This window comes from Megascapheus bottae, chromosome X (genome assembly GCF_031878675.1).
Source record: "Megascapheus bottae isolate mThoBot1 chromosome X, mThoBot2.hap1, whole genome shotgun sequence".
NCBI lineage: Eukaryota > Metazoa > Chordata > Mammalia > Rodentia > Geomyidae > Megascapheus > Megascapheus bottae.
Window position 1 is genome coordinate 37,842,671 of NC_143547.1, and position 12,281 is coordinate 37,854,951.

A 12,281-nucleotide genomic window follows, 5' to 3' on the forward strand; every position below is an offset into this window, starting at 1 on the left:
TGACTTTTGAGTATTTTGGATTTTATACATTCCAATGATAGATGCTAAACTTGTATGTTTACTAACATGGCCATCTACTCATTGAAGATTGCAAATGAGAGGATACTGACCACTTCTAACCGAAGTGTTAGAATACAAAGTTCTCAGACCCGGGCTCCTCTGAAACATGGAGGTCGGCTGGGGCCGCACCACAAGCATGACTATATGAAGGAGAGGAAGGTTTTCCTGAAGATGAGGCGACTGAATAAAAAAAAAACAAAAACAAAAAACCTTAAATTTGGTGGAAGAATTGAATGCCTTTCCGAAGGTTTCCGAAAGCTATGTAGAGACCTTGCCCAGTGCGGGTACAGTTTCTCTGATAGCGTTTACTACTATGGACAATAATGGAACAATAATGGAATTCTCCGAGTACCAAGATACATGGATGAAGTATGAATATGTATTAGACAACGATTTTTCTAGTAAATTGCAAATCAATTTAGACATTACTGTTGCCATGAAGTGTCAGCATGTTGGAGCAGATGTATTGGATTTAGCAGGAACAATGGTTGCTTCTGCAGATGGTCTTATTTATGAACCAGTAATATTTGAACTTTCACCACAGCAAAAAGAGTGGCAGAGGATGCTGCAGCTGATTCAGAGTAGACTACAAGAAGAGCATTCTCTTCAGGATGTGATATTCAAAAGGGCTTTTAAAAGTTCATCCACTGCTCTTCCGCCCTGGGAAGATGACTTGTCCCAGTCTCCACATGCATGCAGAATCCGAGGCCTTCTCAATGTTAGCAAAGTAGCAGGGAATTTTCACATAACCATGGGCAAGGCAATTCCACATCTTCGAAGGCATGCTCACTTGACAGCACTGGTCAACCATGACTCCTACAACTTTTCTCACAGAATAGATCACCTGTCTTTTGGAGAGGTTGGTTCCAGGAATTATTAATCCTCTGGATGGAACTGAAAACATTGCTATAGATCACAACCAGATGTTCCAATATTTTATTACAGGTGTGCCAACAAAACTCCAGACATATAAAAGTTCAGCAGAAACACATCAGTTTTCTGTCACAGAAAGGGAGCACATCATCAACCATGCTGCAGGCAGCCATGGAGTTTCTGGAATTTTCATGAAGTACAATCTCAGCTCTCTTATGGTGACCGTGACTGAGGATCATATGCCATTCTGACAATTTTGTGTGAGACTCAGGTATTTTTGGAGGAATCTTTTCAACAACAGGTATGTTACATGGAATTGGAAATTTTATAGTCAAGATAATTTGTTGTCATTTCAGACTTGGGTCTTATAAAGCTGTCCATTCAGTCCCCTTTGAGGATGGCCACACAACCACTTACCACTTTTAGAAAATAATACGCATTAGCACCTCCTGAGAGGAAAGAGAACAGCTTTTTTTTTTTTTGCCTGAGACCTAAAAACCTTTTTTTTTAAAAAAATAATCAACTATTGTGCAATATATACAAAGAAAAGTATGAATGAGAAACTGGGAACATAATTATTTTTTTTTAAAAAGGAACAAAAAAACCCCAATGTGAAATCCTGTTGATATTGTGTCTGTCACAAGTGTCCTAGAAGAGAAAACCCCACGAATCAGCGCTGGTTGGACACGGGTGTCAGGATGAGCCTCTCCTTCTTTCATACCCAGGGACTCTTGTCCACCAAGAAAAGCCACAGGTAAGGAGAAGGCCTTTATAAGTAGAAATGTCACCCGCTGATGGGTACCAAGACATGTGAAAGGGTATCAATGTATGTGAATTAATGTATCTTCTATCTGGCAAATATCATGTAACCCTTTTATTAATTACAATAAAAAAAATTGTAAAAAAAGAAATGTCACCCGCTTCTGTTTTTACAAACCTGATGTGAGAATAAAAGGTGTAAAACATAAAAAAATTACAACGTTCTCATCTGATGTAATTGGTGCTTCAGTCCACACCTCTGCATCCTTTAATGGGAGGATGTGAACAGCTTTCCTGTGGCTCAGGCTACCTCGCCTTTTTGTCAGTGGTGAGGCTTGAACTCAGGGCCTGGGCTGCTGTTCATGAGTTCTTTTGCTCAAGGCTAGTGATCTTTACCACTTTAAGCCACAGCTCCAATTCTGGTTTTCTCGTGGTTAACTGGAGATAAGTTTGTTACAGATTTTCCTGCCCCGGCTGGCTTTGAACCTTGATCCTCAGATCTCAGCCTCCTGAGATCAGTCTTGAATCACCAGTGCTCAGTCTACCCTGCCTTTCTGCCCCCACTCCTTCAGTTGACACTCTCTCCTCCAATTTCAAGGTTGCGGTACATCTCATGGACATGTTTTTCTTTCTTTTATTAAAAAAAATATTTCTCATGGTAAGAACCTGTCATTCCATTCATGAGACCCAGTTGTGCTGTTCTATGCCAGAACTACTATGGCCAGGCTGAGGCTCAATGGTGAGGCATGATTCAAATGAGTTTGGTTTCTTTGCTTCCCTTTTTTATTTTTATTTTTTCATGAAAAGAATCATGTCAAGCTGGATGCCTGTGGCTCATGCCTGTAATCCTAACTACTCAAGAAGCTGAATCCTTGCCTTCCTTCCTCTGAAGCAGGTTTGGCCACCTGGTTCCCTTGCTTGATGTTGCCTCCTCTGCTCAAATCTGCAAACACAGCTGTGCCTGGGAACTCAAGGGTTAAGACCACAGAGAGGAGCCCACACTCAGAGATAGAGAGTCCTCCCTGGGAAAGAATTGGTCAGAGGGCGGGGCCTGGGTGAGCGCGAAGGGAAAGCCTTACACAGGTCAGCCCTCATTTTGTGGCTGAGGCTGACCTGCTAGCTAGAAGGAAGGCCTGTGGCCCTTTCTGTGCCTGGAATGCGTGGCAGGTTTCGGCTCCTCCAAGATGGTGTCTTGGCCACCCTTCTAACAGCCCAACTCTCGGGACCAAGCTGGATTGTTCCAAGGGGAGACAGGAGGCTGTCTTCAGAGGAGCTTCTGGGAGGCCCACGCGTGATGTCAGTGGTGGGACCCCTGGAAACCTGGGAGGGGTCCCCAGATGGTGCCTGCTTCTGGATGGTATGTTCTGGTTTAAAGTATGCATATAAGAATAGGTTCTTGCTCTTTGATTTGATTTATTTACGATTTATATTTACAAGTGTGTGTGTGTGTGTGTGTGTGTGTGTGTGTGTGTGTGTGTGTGTGTGTGTGTTTATGTATTTTGGTGTGAGCTGAAGAAGCCGACTAGAAAAGAAAAGCTTAACCAAGAAGTTGCTTGCATTCTGGCTGATGTCAAAGGCAAAACAAAACATTCCAGATATGGACTCCAATGTCTCTATGGAACTGATTTTACTTTTCAGTTTCATAGGATGGAGACAGGCCCACCGTGGGTGAGCAGATAAACTTTGATAGGGGTTGTTTTTGTAATCAGAGGCACTCTGTGTAATATGCCAGGACTGTTTTTCTCTGATCTCTGATAGTTGAGGAGAAACATGCCATTGAATTAGACCTTCCATGAGATGGATAAAGTACTAGGAATAGGAGGACCTGACATTCCTCAGTGTTCTGGGAGTCATGGCATAGAATAAACAGCTAGCAAGCCTCCATCTGATTCCTGTGGGGGGGAGGGGAGCTCCTGGTGGGCAGCCATTTTTTAGAAGAAAAATGTGCAGCCATTTTTTAGAAGAAAAATGTACTCAGTGATTTTTCTTTGCCAGTCCTTGGCTTGAGCTCAGGGGCTGGGCACTGCCTTGGACTTTCTCAAAGCTAGAGCTCTACCACTTGAGCCTCAGCACCGTTTCTGGCTTTTGTCTATGTATGTGGTACCAAGGAATCGAACCCGGGTCTTCGTGCATGCAAGGCAAATATTCTACCACTAGGCCAAACTCTTGGTCCCTGAATTTTATTAATCACTATTTATTTCAGGGAGGCAGGTGTAATTTACAGTTCTCAACCAGGTGAAAGGCAGCTGGATATTTGTCCTTCTTGTCCATGGTTCTACCCTGGCAATAACTAAGCTGGCAAAATAAATAATTGTTCCAGGGGCCAGGAGTTTGGCCTAGTGGTAGAGTACTTGCCTAGCATGCACGAAGACCTGGGTTCGATTCCTCGGTACCACATACATAGAAAAAAGCTGGAAGTGGTGCTGAGGCTCAAGTGGTAGAGCTCTAGCCTTGAGAAAGTCCAAGGACAGTGCTCAGGCCCTGAGCTCAAGCCTAGAACTGGCAAAATAAATAAATAAATAAATAAATAAATAAATTGTTCCACATATCACCAACATCCTCATTTTACAAAATGAGGTGAATTTTTAAAATCAGCACTCTGTCTTAAACTCAGGGCCAAAGCACCGCCTTCCTAACTTTTTCACTCAGTTCTGGGCCTCTACCATTTGAGCCATAGCCCCCTTTCTGTATTTTGGATGATAAATTTGTTATAAGAGAAAAAGGGCTTTCTGTGCTGACTTTGATCCATGATCTTCAGATCTAGGACTTCTGAGTAGAGCTATTATATGTATGAGCCACGGTTCTCTGGCTTAAATGAGGTGGCTTTTGTGTGAGACAGTGTGGGGATGGAATTAATTTCTGTCTCTCAAAAATTTGCAAGTTGGCCAGCAGTTTGGCCTAGACGTACTGTGCTTGCCTAGCATGCACGAAGACCAAGGTTTGATTCCTCGGTACCACATATATAGAAAAAGCTGGAAGTGGTGCTGTGGCTCAAGTGGTAGAGCTCTAACCTTGAGGAAAGCCCAAGGACAATGCTTGGGCCTGAATTCAAGCCCAACGACTGGCAAAAAAAAAAGCTTTGCAGGTGCTCTATTATTATCTGCACTTTAAGGCCATCATAATTGACTTACAGTTGGGGACAGGGAATAGTGGTAGTGGTAGAAGAGAGAGTTTTTGGGTTTGATCATCAGGAAAGCCAAAACTATTTAAAAGGCAAAATATTGTGGCAGTTGAGTCATGCAGAGGTTAAGTAATATGCTCAAGTTACAGAAAGAATAATTGATGGATTCTTGATTCAATCCAAGTGTCTGCGTCTTTATTTTCTCCCTGCTTGGCAATCATGAACTGCTATTTTTCATATCCACAACTTCATAGGTCCTCTCGAAAGTCCAGATCTCCTGATCGTTCTGACAGCTCTCCAGTCACATTGCACTCAGCAAGATTTCACAAAGAGTGATAGAGACTATGAAGCCAAAGGCTCTTCCTTCCTCTCTGAAGCTATAGAAGGGAGTCTAATCATTTTTCACTGTGCATATATTACAAAGCATCAAGTTGAATGTCTTAACCACATAAAGTAAAAGCAAGTATAAATAAATAACAGCACTGCCATAAAATAAACCATACAGATAAGATTCTTTTTATTATTATATTTTTCTTAACTTTAGGTACATTTGCAAAGGGGTTACAAATCAATATTTTAGTTTATTCGTACAATACATCTTGATTAATATCACTATTTTCATTATTCTCCATCTCTCCCATTCTCACCTGTCCCCCTCTCCATTTTCCTCATTTTTGTTTTCACTTATTTACATTGAATATTCTGGGCATTTTCTCACTTCTATTCCTTTTATTCATCTACTCCTTCACTTCAAATCACCCCCCTCGACACTTAAAGTACCAACTTCCTTGTATTCATTGTATTCATCTGTCAGTTAATCATTCAAAGGAGTTACACCATTGGAATTCTCCCCTGCCTAGGCCATACATTAATTAATATGTTTGTGTACCTGTACTATGACTCTGTATATATACATATATTTTTAATAAATTAGATGGAATTTTTATATATGAGAAAACACAGGTATCATTTGTCTCTAGGCCTCATGTCCTTCACTTAATATATTTTTTTCTAGGTGCAGGCATTTTTGTCCTAATGACATCAACAATTTCCTAATGAATGAGCAAAATTCTATTGTGGATTCACATACAGACAGACAGAAAGACACACACACACACACACACACATACACACACATCACATCTTCTTGCTCCATGTGCCAGTTGAATGACCTCTAGGCTGCTCATATAATTTAACTTGCTGCACTAGCAGCACTGAAAATAATTGTGCAAGTGACTTTAGTGAATTGTTCTTAGTAAGATGACTGTCAGATACAATCAGAGTTCTCTGTAATGACAGTTTCTAGAGTTATCTTTCCCTTGTGAGGAGTCTAATACACTAACTGGTCTATGTAGCCCTCTGTGATGCCAAGATCAGCTGTCTTCATAATAAGCGGGAATACCCAAGTGATTCTCCAGTGTTTCTTTTCTTTCTTCTTTTGCCAGTCCTGGGGCTTGAACTCAGGGCCTGCGAACTGTCCTTGAGCTTTCTCAAGGACAGTTGAACCAAAGCACCACTTCCAGCTTTTTCTGTGTATGTGGTACTAAGGAATTGAACCCAGGGCTTCATGCATGCTAGGCAAGCACTCTACCACTAGGTCATGCTTGTGGCTCCTCTGCAGTGTTTCTATTTGATTCCTGAGTTGTCCTTAGCAGAGGCCACAGACTTAAGGAAGTAACTGTGCCATTTTTTATCCTGTCTGGGGGAGAGGTTAAACTGACAGCTGGTTCTGCCTGACATGATACCAACTGTTTGAATAAGCCTCGTTCACTATTGCTCATTCTAATGATCACTCTGTTAGCACATTGTACCTATTCTGGATAGGGAGTAGGCCACAACCCCACAGGCCATCCACAGTGATATGTCTCCCCTATCCCAGGTGGCCTAGTGTGAATGGTTCTTCCTGAGAACCTGCTATATTATTCACATGCCCACTTCCTTTTTGCAAACATCCAGAGAAGCATGCAATCATACCATAATCTTTAGAATAGGAAACAAAGTAGACACTGTTAGGTTCCTGATGCAGAAAAAGTTGAATCTGGGAATCCTGCAATGGGAAATGTGCAGGTATAGTATGTTCTATATGGAGTACCTAAAACACATAGCAGATACTTCACAGCAGGACAGATGCATCTGACAGCCCAGGTCTCTCATCCTGCACACAAGTTCAGAGCCCTCATATCCTTGCAGAACACCATGGAAGAGCTCACACTTTGATGTGGAAAGTTATATCTAAGTTGCACACATACATGAATACATATTTGGGGCCACATGCATATGTAGAAACTAGCAGTGCTGGTTACAAATACTGTAACTTGTTTGAACAATTAAGTGACATATTCATGAAATGAGTACCACGGATCTGAATCAAGTTTTGTCTAAGGAGAGATAGTATTAAAGGAATGAGGAGAAATAAATGGACAGAACTCATCTTCAATTATAAACAAGGGCTGTTTTGTTTTTTTTCTTTTGCCAGTCCTGGGGCTTGAACTCAGGGCCTGAGCACCCCGCTTGGGCTTTCTCAAGGCTAGTGTTCTACCACTTGAGCCAGGATACCACTTCCAGCTTTTTCTGTTTATGTGGTACCAGGGAATTGACCATAAGTCTTTGTGAATGCTAGGCATGCACTCTATCACTAGGCCACACTCCTATCCCTGGTAATTGTTTTGCTTGATTTATGAATTTTATCACTGTAGTGTAATTGTTGCTGCTGATATTTACAAACATCTGGAATGTGTATTAGGTGAAGATTTCTTTCTTTCTTTTTTTCGGTTGTGGGGCTTGAACTCTGGGCCTGGGCACTGTCCCTGAGTCCTTAACCTCAAGGCTATCACCCTTGGGGCTTGGCTCAAGGGTAGGATGTAGCCTTGAGCTGAAGAGCTCAGGAACAACACCCAGGCGAGTTCAAGCCCCATGACACACAAAAAAACGGGAGGGGGGAAAATAAAGGGAATAGAATAACTTATCAACTTCATTCAAAATTATGCATATTGGAGGACTCTCTCTACCTGATTTCAAGCCTCATTATTGCCACTATGGCCATCAAGAGAGTGTTGTACTGACGTAAGTCAGGAAACTAGCTTTTAAACCTAAATTCATGATATAAAAACAGGTAGCTGAGAAATACAGAAAATTGGAATCAAGTGCTTATATGAGCTTAATGAATAAATCTGGTTTGTCTTTAGCTGATGTGAATCCTGAGGGAAAATATGCACAATAAATGTCAGGATGATGAAGTTTTAAGTTCAGATGATGGCACCATATGTATATTGGGACAGAAATACCACTTGTTACATGGTGTCTAAATGTTTGGGTACATAGTGTCCAGGTGCTAATTCTGTAGCGAGTTCAAGTTCTAAAGTGATGGACTAGATTATTTGGTAAGGCATATTTCAAGGTAGCAAACGTTTTGCGATATAGAATGTGTATTGATGGTATATGTATTGATGGCTAATCCAGAGGGAAAATTGCAGGTTGAAAAGATTTTGAAAATTTGCAGCTTGAATTGAAAAGAGGTCATGGAAGAATAGTAATGGCAAGGGAGGTACAGTTGCTAATGCTAGCCTTGAGAAAGCTCAAGGACAGTGCCCAGGCCCTAAATTCAAGCCCCAAGACTGGCAAATTAAATCATTGACAATTTCTTTAAAAAAAAGTTGTATTAACTTTTTGTGGTTGTAAAACTGAGGTGCCATTCAATACAGCTACACATCTTAAACACTGTCATCCCCTTCAACATTCTCAACCGCCTTTGACACACTCCTTCCCTTTTCCTAATTTTATGGTGTATAAAGAGAAAGTACTCACCCTTAACAGGTATCTGTTGAAATCCTGCATTTTAAAATACAAAATTGTTATCTGATATATTGTGTATGTGTTTATTTGTTTATTTGAAATAGGATAGGGAAGGGGGGAAAACAAGATGAGGGGAGAGGGTGGGGAGAGGGAAATGGGGACAAAAACATGAGAAGGGGTATCCATGTGTGTGAAGTAATGCACCTTCTATCTGGCGAATATAATGTAACCCTTCTATTAATTACAATAAACATATATTAAAAATAAAAGAAAATACAAAAATCTTCTTCTCTGATATTTCTCCCTATTGCAGAGATGGAGAGGGTTAGCCATGCATGGCTATGCATTGACCTTTGGGAACAATACTGACAAAACAACCCAGACATACTCAGATAGACACACAAACCAATATGCCCTATATGGCATCTCAATGTATAGAATGTGTATGAGGAATTCAATGGAAATCTGTGAGTAATTCTAATTTTTTGATTCTGTAGTAGACTAGAGCAAATAGGATAAGTACTGATGCCTCCTTCCTCCCAGCTGGCAGCTTGCATATTTTTCATGAAAATGCTCTAAATACTTGCATGCTATGACCTCAGACCCCACTAAAAACATGTCTATTCTTAACTCACATCAGGATCTGAGTCCCAATGAGCTCAGGGAGAGCTTCTCATGTTTCCATTCAGGAAATGTTGCCTTCCTTGAAAACACTTCAGCAACTTTTATTCCTATTATGAAGTGGAACTTGTGATTATATAGGGAGATGACACCAAGAGAACCCGGTCAACTTTTGGGGGGGGCTTGAACTCAGGACCTGGGCACTAGTCATGCACACCTTTTGCCCAAAGCTAGTGCTCTACCACATGAGCCACAGCTCCACTTTTAGCTTTCTGTGTGAACGTGGTACCAAGGAATCAAACCCATGGCTTTCTATGTGCTAGGTAAGCACTCTACCACTAGTCGACACTCCTGGCCTTCAACACTGTTTTGAGCCTGGCCACTCTACAGCTTAAGGGTTGGGGGAAAGTAAGGTGGAAAAAGAACATGAGAGGAGGTAACAATGTTCCAAAAGAAATGTACTCACTACCTTACACATGTCACTGTAACCCCTCTGTACATCACCCTGACAATAAAATTAAATTGAATTCAAAAAGAATTTGTATGCATTCAGCCGCAGCAAGGACAGAGTGCTCTAATGTGAAGACCAGTGTTTGTGTGGTGCTGCTCGTGCTTTTCATTTTCACAGCGCGGGACATAACTGTCATGGGTGGGGAGGTCAGCTGGATAGGGCTGGGGTTATTTTGTATTCAGAGGAGCTCTGAGTCTATATGAGTTCAGTACTATGAATAGAAAGACTACTCACAGCACCATGAATAGGAAGACCTGACATTCCCCCGTGTTAAGGGAGTCATAACCAAGAGTGGACATTTAGTAAGCCTCCATCTGCTTCCTGTGGGGGAGGGTGGTTTTGGTGATCAGCCATTTTCTAGAAGACAAAAGCACACAGCCCTGAGCCATAGTTCCGGAGGAGTTTTGTGTGTGACAATGGTGAGGATGGAAACTTGGAACTCTCAAACCTTGGTAAGTGCTCTACTACTGAGCTACACTTTAAGGCCATCACAAATTAGCTTATACGTGGAGACAGGCCCTAGTGGTCAAACACTTGCCTGCCAGGATGGGTGAGCCCCTGAGATTGATCTCTGGCAAAGCAAAGCAAAATACAGCAAAAGTTAAAAAATGTTTTCAGGGCTGGGAGTTTGGCCTAGTGGTAGAGTGCTTGCCTAGCATGCACAAAGACCCTGATTCGAGACCTTGGTATCACATACATAGAAAAAGCCAGAAGTGGTGCTGTGGCTGAAATAGTAGAACTCTAGCCTCGAGAAAGCCCAAGGACAGTGCTCAGGCCCTGAGTTCAAACCAGGACTGGCAAAAACTGTTTTCACTCTATTTCCCCCATGTTTGGAGGCTGAGTTTTGCTATGTAGCCTGGTCACTATGTAGGTCAAGCTGGCTGCGTATTCGTGGTAGTCTAGCCTCTGCTCCCCTCTTATTTCATTACCTATTTGTGTATTTATTTTTAATCGTTGATTATACTATGGTATGTGATACAGATATTTTAAACCAACAAGATAGATGAGTAAGAAGAATCATTTCTATTTTAGCAGCACACCACTTCAGGGTGATGTGTAAAATGGGAATATTGTCAGAGGCTATATATCTAGGCCTGGGTGTTATCTGTGCTGTTTTCCTTTTTTTTGTCTTTATGAGGGGAAAGAGGGCTCCCAAAAATGGAGAGAGGAGAGGAAACCAAATACAGTCATGGTATTCACTATGTACTACTATGTGGAAATGAAGTATGCAACTTGTGGGCGGGGATGAGAAGGGGTAAAGGAAGGAAGAAGTAACATTGTAGAGAATGAATTACGATCACCACCTGAATTGTGAAATAATAAATTCTCTGCACAATACCTTAATAATAACGGTACAATTGTAATTTTTGAGTGAAAGAACATTACCTGAGACCATGGATCTTAGCCTGTGCCCTGTCCCTGAGCAATAGCTCCACTTCCAGCTTCCTGGTAATTGACTGGAGATAAGGGTATCTTGGACATTCCTGCCTGGGCTGGCTTTCAACAACAATTCTCAGATCTGAGTTTACTGTGTTCTAGAATTACAGGCGTGAGCCACCAATGCCTGGTTCTCTGAGACTGTGTTTTACTATATGGAGACTTATTACAGATTTCCTACATGGACTGACCAATTGGAGTTAGACCGTGAGAGCAGGGGTTTCAGAGAAAGGCTTCTTTGAAAATAGGATCCTAAAACACAATTATAGAGGGTAAAAGGCTTGTGTGTTCCACCACGGTAATCATTTTTCACTGTGCATACATTGAAAAGCATTATGTAAATACATTAACTGTATAAAACAAAAAGTATTTGAATAATGATACCCCCATAAATAATTAATGCATCCATATAATATTTTATTTTTAATTTTCCCACTTTCCTTTGTGTAGTTGTACAAAGGGCTTATAAGTCTACATGTCAGTTTATTTGTATAATGCATCTTGATCAATGTCACCTATCATTATTCTTCCCCAACTCTTCCATCCCTCTTTTCATATATTCACATTGGATATTCTGGATATATTCCATCAGTACTTTCTTCATTCCTCCACCCCTCTTTTCCTTGACATCATGCTTCCTGACATATTAAGAACCAGCATCCTGCCATTCATTTTATTAATCTATTTGTTGTTCAAAGGAGTTACACCATTGGATTTCTCCCATGCTATACTTTACTGAATGTGTTTGTCTACATGTGCATATAATCCTGTATATATTTACATATGTATTTTTTCCAGTCCTGGGGCTTGAACTCATGGCCTGGGCACTGTCCCTGGAGCTGATTTTGCTCAAGTCTGGTACTCTACTACTTGAGTGATAGCTCCCTTTTTGTTTTTTTTCTGTTTATGTGGCATTGAAGAATTGAACTCAGGGCTTCATGAATTCTAGGCAACAACTCTACCTCTGAGTCACATTCCCAGACCATACCTATAGATATTTTTATCGATTAGAGCTAATGTCCTCATATAAGAACAAGTGTGGAAAAAAAAGAACCAGTGTGTCCTTATATCACGATGCTTTCCTTCACTTAATGTATTTGTTTTCCA

The 12,281-nt window shown here is 41.1% G+C and overlaps 1 long non-coding RNA gene and 1 pseudogene across 1 annotated transcript in view; both read left to right on the forward strand.

The window, feature by feature from the left end:
- Positions 1–457: 457 nt before the first annotated feature.
- Positions 458–1,376, forward strand: LOC150040878 (endoplasmic reticulum-Golgi intermediate compartment protein 2 pseudogene; annotated as a pseudogene).
- Positions 1,377–2,770: 1,394 nt separating this feature from the next.
- The window catches only part of LOC150040879 (uncharacterized), a 117,145-nt gene continuing 107,634 nt past the window's right edge, over positions 2,771–12,281 (forward strand). The window contains exon 1 of the long non-coding RNA XR_016533874.1: positions 2,771–3,049. This is a non-coding gene — a long non-coding RNA (uncharacterized LOC150040879). The remainder of the gene's footprint in view (positions 3,050–12,281) is intronic.